The following is a 6,302-nucleotide window of genomic DNA, read 5'->3' on the forward strand; positions in this document are numbered from 1 at the left end:
TCGTCAATGACTACTAGCTTTTCTCGTCAGTTTTTCTTTATTGCTTTTTTACTTACACGTGCCGATGCGTAAAAAGGTAGAATTTCTTATTATTCAATTTATTGATCTAATCGTTCATTAAGGATGACAAATACAAACCGTGATTCTACTCGACACTTTTCGAAAGAGTATATTGGCACGGGAGATGAGCGAGAGAAAAAAAAAGGGGAACGAGAATAACGAAACTTAAACTAGAGCAGAGAAATTTCGAGATGAGATCAATACCGCGCGGCATGCAGTTAAGATAATTTATGAAGAATAATATAGCAGCGCGATAGAAAAGGTGTGAGTAATGTGTTGTGAAGTAGAACAAGAGGATAATACAGAGATGAAACAGAGAGGCGACAATTAAAAAAAAAACTTTAGGATGTTACTACGGCAAAAAAAAAGTAATCATACAGTCTTTTTTTCGTTCGGATTGCGAGCAACTTATTGCTCAGAGGTGTTCGTAAAATGTGCCGATAAAGCGTGGAGAGGGCAAAGATAAACAAAAAGTGATGGCCGATATCGCGTTTCATTAAAATTAAAAAAAAAAAAAAAATCGAGACTTGAAAAAAAATCTACGTTGAAACTACGATATTCCTGCCATATTTTCTGCAATATTGAATTAAAAATATATTTTTTATACACGGACGGGGGTTCTATAATAAATACTTTTATAGAACGCGCGTATCGTTCAATTTCCCGCTGACTCTGAAAATATTACGCGTGTTTTAAAACATATACGCTCCACTAGTAACGCAATTTTTCAATTATATCAATTAACTCTTCAAACATTTACATCGCTCGAGACTCGAACTTCCGCACGCTTTTTTCGTCCCCCTTTCCACCCCCCCTCCCGCCTTCCTCCGCATCCGTTTCCATGGATTTCGCATCGACGGCGCGCAGATAAATTTGACGCGGAGCTGTATAAATATAAAAAAAAGCGGGGCAAAAAGAGGGGATCGGATCACCTATAACAAATCCGGCCTCAAAAAGCGTCAAAGGACGTCGGCGGCGGCGATTAAGATCCTCATGCGAAATTGATGCTAATTGATTTAATCCAGGGGAAAGGAGGGCGGTATTTACGGCGGGCAAATAAAACGAGTGTTTTCACCGTGACGTCAGACACCGGTACCGGTATATAATATCCCGTCCCATCCCCTCCACCACCCCCGCCGCCGCTGTTGCCGCACACCGACACCGTCGTCGGGGATGCGTAAAAACGCCGTTCGCGCACACACGTCGACGTGTGTGCAGTCTATAATCGAGTTATGCACGCCGCATTTTTCCATCAGCTCTACCTCTCTCTCCCGTCGATCAAAGAGCGCACGTCCCGCCCGCCCCCCCTCCCCCGTGAGGGAAGGGAGGGTTGAGAAGGGTGCGCATAAAACGTTAGTAATGCATCCCGGTATATAAAATGCCGCTCGCGTTCGCCCAACGCGCGATACACACATCAAACGGTTTATAAATCAAAACTTATAAAAAATTTTTGCGTATACGATATTACCGCGTTTTTCCCAGCCTCCCCTCTCCCCCGCTCCATCCAGTTTACTATGCCGGGAGCGCATTAACGCTCCCCGCGATAACCCTCCCTCCCCGCTGCCTTCCCCCCCCCCCCCTCGAAACGTTTATCCGACGGAAAGTAATCGAGCAGATCGCTCGTTTCATTTGTCGCTCGGCCACACGGTAAAATGCCGAAAGTTGCAACGAAAGTGTTATAATGAGTACATCGTTACACGGATATTTTTGGGTTATCGGCGGGGGGAAAAAAAACGTTGCTCTTGGTCGATTCGGAGAGATGATCGTTTCGACGTGATCCAGGAATTAATCAATTTATCAATTGACTCTCGGTTTCACTCGACCGATTCTCGGATCAAACGTGGAGTGGCGGCGCGAAATTTATTAATTGCCAGGATATTGTTATTGTTTGCCCCATCAAAGATCATTTCTGATTTTGACCAACAGTTCTCGACTGCCTAAATATTGCAGAAAAACTTTTCCTCTTCTACTTTTCCTGAATAAATTCAACGATCACCTTACAACTGATGTAATTTATGTTTGCACAAAGGAATTGTGCACTTGCTTCTTCGTATTTCGTTGATTCCTATATACTCGAAAAAATATCGAGTTTTTTTTTATGAAAAAATGTGTATTTTGCTTAATTTTGCTCGAAACTCGACCATTACTGTCAAGCTTCTGTCGCCTCATTTGTATTTCATTAACACTGTTCTTTTTACACATATAGTTTTGCGCTAATATATTGTATAGATATCATATTGTCCAAATATTGAACATTAATTGATATCCTTACAAAGTTATTCATGAGGAGATAAACGTTAAATTTTTCATTTCCATGTATATTCCATTAAATATTAAATTCGAACAAATATGATCTTTTCAGTACTGCTGTACTGCAGTATTGTATATATAATTAAATTAAATATAATTAAATTATAATTAAATGATACATAGTATTGTCCAGTACTGCATAAATATAATAAGATATCCAATATTTTACCAATTATGAATATTCGACATACTGCATTAATTAAAAGCTTTTTAACGAAAATTGGACGTTTAGCAAGCGCCCCGATATACCAAACCGAATATTTTTTATCCCGCAAGATAATTTCGCAAATTTCTGATTCAGACTAATAATCAACTCTAAATGTATTATGTGCAGCTAATACTGATTGACGGCCAATTGACGCGAGATCATTTGCCAGAAATCATGAACGCGACGAATGATAATAAAAATGTTGAATTACAACTTGATGAGTAAATTCGTTAATAGAGAAAATTTGCTCCGTTGCTTTGCGTAACGTTTAAAATTTTGTGTAATTGTAACGTAAATAATAATCGACAAGAAATGACATGAGATTAAAAACAAACTTTTCTATCAAAATGTTTCTGTATAATTTTTATCTCAATAATTATATAATAATTTTTTATACTAATTATACAGACGACTTTTTTGCTGATATTATACATTCTATCAAAATTATTTTCAACACATAATTTAATATATAATATATACTAGAAGTTATTTCAATGTATCAATATTTTTATCATTGTAAGTAATAATAATAATCTGTATTAATTAATTGTGTTTTGCGATAAAACTCGGTTGATCTTAAATTGTTTCACTTTTTTTTAAATGATATAAATTGAATAGATAATGGATGTGAAAGATTAAGATAAAATTGGCGAATTAAAAAGATGCAAAAAAAGAAATATAATTAAATAATTAATAATTATTCTTATTACATACATCTGATGTATCTAGGGTTGCCATATTAAAATTTTTTAAACTAGAACTTACCGGTCTAAAACCCCAGACATTTCTGTTGCAATTCCGGACATATACGAGAATACGTTAATTACACATAATAAATATTATAAAATCATACGATAGTCTGCATCCAACTGTAATTTACCATACCAATGCGTTAAATGTAATACTAAACATGAATCAGGTAAATGCAGATACCCGCCGCATACACAATTAGAGAAGTCAAAACTATTTTGCGTCAATTGTAATAGCTACGGCCACCCACCCTGCCTCGTATAGAGGCTGTCCCCAAATAATTGAGAATAAAAACAGAATTAAGAACATAAACACTAACGCCAATGACACAAAAAATCAAGACAAAAGAGGAAACCCGATCAAATAAATCATTAATAAACCTGGAATTCAGCTACGCGGACATAACCAGAAATAAAAACACCCAAGTAAGCAAAGTGACAGATAATACATGTACCAATTAACGCGATAAACAATGTAATGACTAAAATTAAAAATAATATAACAAAATTAGAAGAAAAAGTTAAAAATAATGCAACAAAAATAAACGCAATAGCCTCCTTGGAAAAACTTAGTAGTCACTTTCAATCCGAATAAATCACGGACAATGAGTAAAATAAAAATTAAAAAAAAAATAAACATGATATCAGTTAACGTAAACTCGACAATAAAGAACCAAAAAAGAGCTCACTGATGAATTTAATTAAAACACAAAAACCGAACATAATTCTTCTAAATGAAACAAAACTTAATAAACACGTAATAACTTTCAAAAATTATAATATAATAAGAAACAACAGAAATGACACACACATAGGGGAAGGAACAGCTAGTTATAAAAAAATCAATCAAGTATAAAAAAATAAAGATATTTGAACTAGAAAAAATAAAAATATTAAAACACACAATCGTTAAACTAAACATCGTGAACAACACAACCTTATATATAAATAGCAACATTTTTTCAAATTATATTACATTATTTGATTTACAGTAAGAAAATCTTGATGGTAAATAATAATTTTTTTTGTAAATTTAATATTTGTAGCGTATATAAACCGCGCCGACACATTTATCAGTTTTGAAACAGTTGCTACATAGCTAGATACTACGATGCACTGAACTAACTCGATGCTGTAACGCATCTGTAACGTCTCCCCCTTACCCTTCCGGAATTACTGCGAATAATTTATTGCGAAAAATAATATTTCAGTTAGGGTGGTCAGTCTTGGCTAAGGTATGTATTATTTTTGCAATAATTTATATATAGTTTTTGTGAAAAATAATATCTCAGTTAGGGTGGTCAGTCCTGGCTAAGATATGTATTATTTTTGCAATAATTTATATATAACTTTTGCAAAAAATAATATTTTAGTTAGGATGATCAGTCCTGGCTAAGGTATGTATTATTTTTGCAATAATTTATATATAGCTTTTGCGAAAAATAAAATCTCAGCCAGGGTGGTCAGTCCTGGCTAAGGTATGTATTATTTTCGCAATAATTTATATATAGCTTTTGCGAAAAATAATATTTCAATTAGGATGGGCCAATACTGATTCAGATATTAGTTTTCGCAATAATTATTTCCAATAATTTAGGAAAAGGAAGAAATCTTATAGATGCTTCTGAGTACCAATATCTAGTTAGTAACTGTAATTCAAGACTGAAAAAAGTGGCGCGTATTTCACAATCAGCTGGAAATATTAAATTCACTGAAAAAATATTATGCAACAGTAACTTGCAGATCGAATAGACAATCCTAAAAATAGAATGCCCTAAAAAAAGAGGACAATGTCCGGGAAAAAGAGAACAAATGGCAACCCTAGATGTATCTCAAAAAAATATTTGAATACTGTTTTCTTTTACGTTATTTTACAACATTTAATTTCTCCCTTCACAGAAAAAGAAGGAAAATGTAACAAAAGATAAAACATGCTTAGTTGATTTAACAACTCTTTTTCCCTATCTAAATGATTATTCGTTTTTATTGTACATAATTTTATATATATATATATATATATGTATGTACCTAAACATTTCGTTCTATTTTTATTGTTTATATAAAATACATATTCTCGCAAGCGCGCAATAAATCGATTAATAATCATAGGGCTTCATCCAGGATTAAAGAATTATTTAGCTGGATCTGCTTCAGTACATTCATTTTAAAATTTAAAGCAACGAATCTGTGATCTGCGATGCCATTTATCTGTAATGCCTTCCTATTGTTAATATATTTCATATACATGTATTTGATACAATCGTTAAATTCAAAGGCAAAAGATCCGTTACCTCATAGATATAATATAAATACTCGAAATAGTTATACGAACTTATTAAAAAATCCTTTCTCTACTTTTCATACATGAAAATCCACCTTCTCTTTAATCCTTGCTTACGTCATACGAACGAAAATAAATTCAAAAAAATCGAACAGATCAAGGAAACGCAACTAGAATTGCTGTAATAAAAGCACATCGTTTTTTAACCAGAGAAAAACTTTCTCCCCGAGGCAGACGTCAAATAATAACACAATAGTATCAATCGAGACTCACCCTGAGGCTGCTCCACCATGGCCCGATGTCCATCCGAGTCCTCCACATCCTCTCAGACGTTCCCCGACGATCGTCCAACACATCACACACGGCACTGTAGCATCGCGCGCGATTCCACGTTATCACCAATATGGCGACGGCAGGCAAACGTTCGACAGCAACTCTGGAATCCGATGTAGGCCGACGATCGCTAGTCGCGAGGGACAATCGCGTTTCGGTTTACCGACATTCCTCCGCTCGGTCCATCGCGATCTCGCGAGAGAGGAGTCCACGGGAGGCAGCATCAAGATCCATTGCCGTCCGCCAACCTGAGAAAGTTCGTTCCGCGAACGAGAACCCGCGGTAATCCTTCCGACGTAAACAAACGCCGCGCCGGACGCGACGGAGTCGCGAGGAATCCGCGGCCTGCAAGTATCGTCGT

This window comes from Monomorium pharaonis, chromosome 8, assembly GCF_013373865.1.
Source record: "Monomorium pharaonis isolate MP-MQ-018 chromosome 8, ASM1337386v2, whole genome shotgun sequence".
Classification (NCBI taxonomy): domain Eukaryota; kingdom Metazoa; phylum Arthropoda; class Insecta; order Hymenoptera; family Formicidae; genus Monomorium; species Monomorium pharaonis.